General features: G+C 33.7%; 1 long non-coding RNA gene across 1 annotated transcript in view; it reads left to right on the top strand.

Annotated features, from left to right (window-relative positions):
* Nucleotides 1-2,065: 2,065 nt before the first annotated feature.
* Nucleotides 2,066-7,548, top strand: part of LOC138695265 (uncharacterized) — a 151,191-nt gene continuing 145,708 nt past the window's right edge. The window contains exon 1 of the long non-coding RNA XR_011331106.1: nucleotides 2,066-2,167. This is a non-coding gene — a long non-coding RNA (uncharacterized lncRNA). The remainder of the gene's footprint in view (nucleotides 2,168-7,548) is intronic.

The following is a 7,548-nucleotide window of genomic DNA, read 5'->3' as shown; positions in this document are numbered from 1 at the left end:
ACTTTGCTGTTGATGGACTATTGCACCGCGTATTTATTTTTTTCATTAATTTTAAAATAATTTTTGAGTAAATATCATTGTCAAGAAGATGACACGTTCTTTCTTATGAATATTATAGTTGTCGCAAAAATTCAGTTCTTTATTATGTTACTAGAAGGCCGTTCCATATTAAATCTTGGATTAAGGAATCGGTCGATAAACAAAAACTGACGAAAGAAAACTAAAATCTAGTGAAGTGAAATTTCTTCGGACGCTTCTTTACATTATCAGAGAATGAAAACATACGTAAAGCAATATTTTTTTAAGTAAATGGGCACAATAACAGAAAACGAAATTGCTACAAACATATTCAATAGTAGTCTATATTACTAAATTTATTCCTTAAAGAGGAACACAACACATATATAGAATTTTAGTTGAGTGTTTGATAACTGAGATTAGCTTATTTGAAATCGAATGATGCAACTTTAATCTCTCGACGACAATTATTAGAAGTCCAGTTATTCACAATTTAAGATTTCCCGCGTGACGTCAGTAAGCCAAGCGCTGTTGAATTACGTTATTTAACACGCCAGTTAAATTACTTCCTGTGTTTCCCTGTTTATAACAATTGTTAACAACTTACTATTCACAACAATGACAATAAATTAACTTCATTAATAAAATCAGTAGTGTAAACTTTACATACAAAAGTTATATTGTTGTAATGCAGTAATATGAAGTGTATTTTCGTAACGGCTAATTTTTCTCTAATCTAAACCAATACAGTATTATTACTTACTTACTTCCTTACTGGCTTTTAAGGAACCCGGAGATTCATTGCCGCCTTCACATAAGCCCGCCATTGGTCCATATCCTGAGCAAGATTAATCCAGTCTCTATCATCATATCCCACCTCCCTCAAATCCATTTTAATATATCCTCCCATCTACGTCTCGGCCTCCCCAAAGGTCTTTTTCCCTCCGGCCTCCCAATATTATTATTATTATTATTATTATTATTATTATTATTATTATTATTATTATTCGACGTTGAAACATTATCAAATTTCCTAACGTTTCTCGATCGAGTTATCAATAATTATTTCTCTATGTATTTAATTTTTTTGAAACGGAAAAGAACGAACTCTTCTGGTCAAAGAGTAGTCTTCCCAATCTCTTAAATTATTTGCAGCGAGAATGTAATTCTCTGTATATATTTAAGGAAGGAAAAACGTCTGCAACACATAGTTCATTCTTTTTTCTTTATTCCTGTAATGGCTAGAGGTCTGCCATTTATAGAAATTATTTCTATAGTCGCGACGCTGTTATTGCCGGCGTGACTCCTCCTCTTTGCTTACGTCTTAGGAAGTGAAGGCTCTATAAACTCTAGGTAGGTAGTATTGTTCGCCATTTTTGTTCTTTCGTTGCCGAGCTACCATACGAGGAATCTATTTGCCACACCGTCAAACATTATTATGTCGTAGCTCCTATGATAATAAATCAAACGCACTGTAATTGAGCAAATAATTGAGCGGCAAATAACGTCTTCGTGTGCTTTCTGCGAACGCCAACGAAAGAGCGAAAATGGCGGGCGAATATATTAAGTATTTATCGAGCCTTAAGAAATGAATAACGTCTTCATAAGCGAATCACAAGACGCACACGTTTAAATGTAGCCGACCTGCAACGCGATTGGCTGCCGGAAATTAGAGCGACGGGACTATAGTAGACATCGTGGGGGAAGTTCTCATGAAATTTCGGCCAGTATTTGGGATCATTGTTTAAACCAACGTTGTGAGTAATTTTGGGAGCGACAGCAAATAGTGAAATCCACTTTCGTACGGGCGGGGAGAACATCGTACTGACCACACGCTACTTCTGTATTCATTGGACGACCATTACTTCCATTGAATCATGTAGGTTAGAGATCAGCATTCGTCTGGACGGCATTGGCCCTCCATGGGCAATGCTGCCACAATCAAATGCACCCAACTCTGATACTGCGGAAGACTACCGTTGTGAGTTCGAATCCCATCTAGGGCATGGATTTGTTCGCAGTTAATATGATGTTCTGTTTTGTTTTAGGTGGAGACTCCACGACATGCTGAACTCACGTGACGGAAATCCCACCATTTGTCATTACTGTTGTGTTGGGAAAACCGCTGAGGAATGTCAGATCTTACAAGGTCAGTACAATCATTAAGGAATTAATAATTATAAATTACATAGATAATTTGTATACTGTAGGCGTATTACATAATTCAACGTGCCTTCAAATATCAGTCTCTTAAAGGATCTAATCTTTTAATTTGACGGAAGATATCGAGAAATTCACGCTGCTTTACTACTAAATGTCGTTTTTTCACGTCTTAGTAATAAAATGCGCAGTGCCTATAAAGAAAGTCCCACTTTCACCAACTTGCAGCACATTATCTGCCCGATATATTAGGTTTTGTTTTTGTTTCCACTGCAGTTACCCATTTTCTGATGTTGAGAAAACTTTGCGTCTTGCAATTCGACAGAAATCTTTGTGCTCCATAAATAAAACGCTTTTTTCTGATCCAATATTTAAAGGAGGCACACACGACCAATTTGTCACTTCCGGTTCTATGTGTCCACAGAAAACACCGGATGTACAATAGTTTCCGATGAAATTGGTAAGCGTGTGTATTTCGTCTCATTTTCTTTTTTGTAATTGGTTGGTGCTACATTTGAATGAGGATTCTGATTACTACCTGCACCAGCTGGATAGAAAACCTACTTATTATTGTCGTCAACTTCATGTCGGTCTCATTCATGAGTCTCCGAATGTTTTCTTTTTTAATTTAATTTTATTTTATTACAACTATTCAGCAATACAACAGCAATAGGATAGGTCGAAAATAAAAATTAAAGTACAAAAAAAAAAAGCATATGAAAACTAATGAAAATTATCTTTTTCTCTATTATATTTTTTGTGGTATTTGAGTTTTTTCTTCTAATCGTAAACACTTACTTGTTACGTTATTGAGTTTAGAATTTATTGTTTTAGTTTTATTTTTAATATTATATATTTATTTAATTGATCATATTGTTTGTAAATTATTTTTTCGAAGAAAAATGAGTTTTAAAATATAAAAAAAGTGGATAGGACGGATAGATGGTCCCCACGATCTCCTGATTTCACTTTATGGAATTTTTCTTTGTGGGGTTAAAGAAAGGATAATGTATTTGTCCAGCTTCTTTTTCCAAAACCTCCGCTTAACTAAGAATGAAGATTTAAGTCGTAGTCACTACTTACGGTAACACCTGACATGTCCACAATCTGGGCGGAGTTGTAATACCATATCGATATTTGTCGTGGCACTAAAGTCGAGTCACTGCAATGCCAACAAAGTCCTTTCCAGGTTATGAATTACAAAAATAAATTAATATACTGACCCAGAAACAAAATTTGGACCGTCTGAATTTTCTTCGGTCTTTTAACTAAATATACATACCATACAAAATCAGGAAAACCGAGTGAGGGGGCTCAGACAGTAATGTTTGAGACTCGCATTCGGGAGGTTACGGGGTCAAACCCCATAGCTGATCAATCTGACTGGAGTTGTTCATGGTTTCCTTCAGTCACAAAGCCAAATGCCGGATTGAAAATTTACATAACATTGTTCATCACATATTAATCACCAATATTTGAAACATTAAAACCAAATTTATATCAGTTACAAGAATACAAACCATCTAATCTATAGCACAAAACAATAGAAACAGAAACTCGATAATAGTCAACGGCCTAATGATATACCAAAAGATCATAGGATAGAGCAAATTATTTTTATACATGTTATACACGCGATATGAACATGTATGTTAAAGGGTGAATAAATAAATGCAAAAAAAAAAAAAAAAAGAAAGAGATGCTCTTCTTAATACATTGAGGAACTCGGCCGTAAAACATGGTAACTGACATTTTGGTAAAAAATGAGGTATATAGTGTATAATATGGTATCTTACAATCTGCGTATAATGCAATAGTTATTTTTCCAATATCTCTATAGATGGCAGAACTATACAGATTTTACTTTTCTAGTAACTGTTGCATGTAAAAATGTCAAAACACTAAAACGTCACTTACCATGTTTTACTCTCCGAACCCCACAATCCATTATTATTAGTACTTTTATTGTTATTGTTATTGTTATTATTACTACTATTATATATTATTATTATTATTATTATTATTATTATTATTATTATTATTATTGTTATTATTACCACTATCATTGACATTATTATTATTTTGACTATTATAGTTTTATTACATCATACCTCTTTTGACTAATAAAACTGTACGAAAGGACGTGTTTCAACGTGTATTTATCGCTATAATTTTATCACTTCTCTAGCATTTGTTTCATTGTTTGCCAACATTTCAAACTCCAAATTCTTTACGGTACTATACCGTATAAATAGTCGACTAAAAATGGCGGTTTCGTTCAAACATTTTGGCGAAGCTAACATTAGTGAAAAATAATTTTAATAAGTCAATTATTATCTATTTTATTGTATTAGAGTACTTTATTTCTTGTAATCTTTATATGTTTCTTCTAATCGTGTAATAATCAATTAAATCTCTCCCGAGTTTTGATTTTCTCTAGATAAATCAAAACTTCTAGTGAGATTACTGTAGATAAATTTTTCCTTGTGCTAACCTATTAATGTCTAATCGTCATTGTTAGTAACTTCATAATAGTAATGATGATAGTACTACCACAGTCTAGCATACACAGTCACAAAGCTTGAGTTTTGAGGGTACTAGGAACAACAGACTGTGCCGGTACCATTTCGCATTGCCTGTAATGAGGCGATAGTAGCGATCCTAGTGGTCAGCAACTATGTATGGATGCATATTTACTACGTATTGCGCTTCGTGACTGTATATTCTAGACTGTGGTACTACTACTACCACTACTACTACTACTACTACTACTACTACTACTACTACTACTACTACTACTACTACTACTAATAATAATAATAATAATAATAATAATAGCATAGGCATTATCATATTTTGTCTATATACTCTTGGCGGATATGCCATGTATTGTCTCAACATTAGTTTTTTTAAGTTAATTAAAGCATAATATTGTTTACACTTCATGTTACATACAGTTTGTATATTAGAGTAATCCGTATCTCTGCCAGACAGTCGCTAATGCCCAGGATAATATGTAATGACTGATAACAAAGGTTTCGTTAATTTAAAATACATTTTTTTATCTTCTATAAGTAGATTTAAATTTAATAAAGCAATTTAGATTAAACTGGAACCACAGAATGGAGGATTTTTAGCGCATGGAAGGGGGAGTTGTCTGGGGATATGTTAAAACGATTTAAAATTGCAGATATCTCAGCGCACCACAGTTTCTACAACTACAGTTGAAAAAAGAAGTTGAATAAAATAATATTATACCCGCAATTGAATTTAAAATTATTATACAGCATCTGCAGTGTTATTGAAAGGATTTATAAGTGCAAAATTGTCATACTATAGTTTCTGTTTAGCCTAAGTGTACAGTTTAAAACGAACGTTAAAGAAAATGAAAAGTGTTATCAATTGTATCTGTATTTCCATACTATAGTCTCTTTATAGTGTTTACCGGACGTTATCTGAAACTGGCAAGCTGCCAAGTGTTTCATTAAAGTCGGAAACAGAACGGGTACAGGTACTTGATACGAATTTACAATCCATGGAATCCATAACAACGACAACCGTAATAATTTGTCCTGTGTAATTATCTTATTTTCTTACTGAATTTTTACTTAATTATAAAATAAACTTGGTAGAACACAAGATGCAACATTTTCAACAATGTTTCCTATCACAAAGTTCTAAAACGTAGAAATACGTCTATAATGCCTCTCTCAATTTGAAAGTTCGTCCATTAGTAATTTCCCAACCGTTCCATTTCGGACATAGGTATATCAGGTTTATTATATTGCCTTATTAAACTTCATACATAAAAGTCGCAATAAATTCAAATTGTATCATCATAAATATGGAACTAAAGAGATCCCATTTTATACGACTAGACGAACCAAAGTGTTTCACAAGCACAGCTCTTAGCCATGGTACCTACTTTGGTCCAGAGATATATAATAAAATAAACACGGGAATTTTACTGGAAGCAAGTAAAGGGATAGGTTTGGAAGCAAATCCCGAAAAGACAAAGTATATGATTATGGCTCGTGACCAGAATATTGTACGAAATGGAAATATAAAAATTGGAAATTTATCTTTTGAAGAGGTGGAGAAGTTAAAATATCTGGGAGCAACAGTAACAAATATAAATGATACTCGGGACGAAATTAAATATAGAATAAATATGGGAAATGCCTGTTATTATTCGGTTGAGAAACTTTTATCATCCAGTCTGCTGTCGAAAAATCTGAAAGTTAGAATTTATAAAACAGTTATATTACCGGTTCTGTATGGTTGTGAAACTTGGACTCTCACTTTGAGAGAGGAACAGAGATTAAGGGTGTTTGAGAATAAGGTACTTAGGAAAATATTTGGGGCTAAGAGGGATGAAGTTACAGGAAAATGGAGAAAGTTACACAACACAGAACTGCACGCATTGTATTCTTCACCTGACATAATTAGGAACATTAAATCCAGACGTTTGAGATGGGCAGGGCATGTAGCACGTATGTGCGAATCCAGAAATGCATATAGAGTGTTAGTTGGGAGGCCGGAGGGAAAAAGACCTTTAGGGAGGCCGAGACATAGATGGGAAGATAATATTAAAATGGATTTGAGGGAGGTGGGATATGATGATAGAGAATGGATTAATCTTGCTCAGGATAGGGGTCAATGGCGGGCTTATGTGAGGGCGGCAATGAACCTTCGGGTTCCTTAAAAGTAAATAAGTAAGTAAGTGAGTGAGTAAGTTAGTATTATTATTATTATTATTATTATTATTATTATTATTATTAATTTATTATTAATTGTATTTTTTTATTCATTGTGTTTATTATTAATTGTCATTATTGAGTGTAATTATTTGCCACTGCCACCGGGTATATACCCATTTGCAATGTGAATAAATACATACATAATTATTTCTTGCCTAGCTGATAAGAAATTTTAGACTTGGAAACGTTTTTCGTGATTTCCCACAAAGATATAGGAATGGACATTGGGTCGTTTTGAAAATAAGCTCGTCAAATGATTAAAAAGTGACAAAATATAAAACAATGAAGAAAGATACGTATATTCAGGCACTCGTCGGAAATCTGTTAAATCTCTTTCCCTTTTAGTATTCTTCTAAAATATGAAATATGCTCATGTCTTACACACAATTATAGTAAACGTTTCCATCCTCTGTGTTGTCTAGAAACGACGACAAAATTTCCACGAAAGTGATCAATTTCTCACTAATTACCATAACTGGAATATGATATGTAGGAACGTTAAGCAAATTATAGCGTCCCGCGCCGTGGCGTCGCGGTCTAAGGCATCTTGCATAGGACTCGCGTTACGGAATGCGTGCTGGTTCGAGTCCTCATGGGGGAAGAAATTTTC

The sequence above is a fragment of the Periplaneta americana genome, chromosome 2, assembly GCF_040183065.1.
Source record: "Periplaneta americana isolate PAMFEO1 chromosome 2, P.americana_PAMFEO1_priV1, whole genome shotgun sequence".
NCBI lineage: Eukaryota > Metazoa > Arthropoda > Insecta > Blattodea > Blattidae > Periplaneta > Periplaneta americana.
This window is presented reverse-complemented; position numbering and strand designations above follow the sequence as displayed.